Raw genomic sequence first — 1056 nt, forward strand, 5'->3', positions numbered from 1 at the left:
CAGAAGTTGATACACACAGCCATCCATTGGATAGAGCACAGGGTCTCCAGTGAAGGAGCTAGAGAAAGTACCCAAGGAGCTAAATGGGTTTGCAGCCCCATAGGAGGAGGAACAATATGAACTAACCAGTACCCCCAAAGTTCCCTTGGACTAATCCAGCAGCCAAAGAAAACACATGGTGGGACTCGTGGCTCTAGCTGCATATGTAGTAGAGGATGGCCTAGTTATTCATCAATAGAAGGAGGGGCCCTGGGTCCTGCGAAGGCTCTATGCCCCTGTATAGGGAAATTCCATGGCCCAGGAAGTGGGAGTAGATGGATTGTTGTGAGGGTGTGTGTGTGTGTGAATGGATAGGGGTTTTCAGAGGGGAAACTAGGAAAGGGGAGATAACATTTGAAATGTAAATAAGGAAAATATCTAATTAAAAAAGAAAAGAAACAGAAAAAATAAAAAAGAAACTAATATTAATTATTCTGAGAATACAGGTGTTTGATGGGCAAGGCTATACCAGCAGTAGCAATCATGGTAGTATAAGCCAAAAGCACATGCAATCATAAATTATTTCCATGACTGTCACATGCTAGTGCAAATCTTTCCATTAAAAATTAGTGTTCCTCCCTGCCACCAACAGCATTGCAGGGCTGGCTGCTGTTCACACAAGCCAATAGGTGGCAGAGAAGAGAGATGTTATGTTTATGCTCTGTGTTCTGACCTGTGAACACTTGAATGATTAGTAACCTAACTTTCTCTAAAAACCAGCAAGCCTGATGCAACCACTAGTCTGGTACCAGACAGGGAGCTAGCCTGAGATGACCCATGACTGGTGTGTCTCCGACATTAAGAGACTCTGTGAGCCAGTATGAGATATAAGTGGTATAAGTAGTAGAGAAATAGAAGAGAAAAAAAAAAAGAAAGAAAGAGAAGGATATGGGCACATTGAAGAAGGACAGAACTGCAGACACAAGGGTAGTGAGGAAGAGCCTGATGTGAGTAGCAGGTGATGTCATCTAGGACCATGGTGGGATTCTGGTCTGTGCTGTCATCAGGGACCATAGC

General features: G+C 43.7%; 1 non-coding gene across 1 annotated transcript; it reads left to right on the plus strand.

Moving 5' to 3' along the window:
- The first annotated feature begins 617 nt into the window (after nt 1–617).
- On the plus strand, nt 618–746 carry LOC115029645. Its single transcript, XR_003835210.1, has one exon. It is a non-coding gene; the product is annotated as a small nucleolar RNA SNORA17 (small nucleolar RNA).
- Nucleotides 747–1056: the final 310 nt, after the last annotated feature.

The sequence above is a fragment of the Mus caroli genome, chromosome 16, assembly GCF_900094665.2.
Source record: "Mus caroli chromosome 16, CAROLI_EIJ_v1.1, whole genome shotgun sequence".
In the NCBI taxonomy this organism is placed as follows: Eukaryota; Metazoa; Chordata; class Mammalia; order Rodentia; family Muridae; genus Mus; species Mus caroli.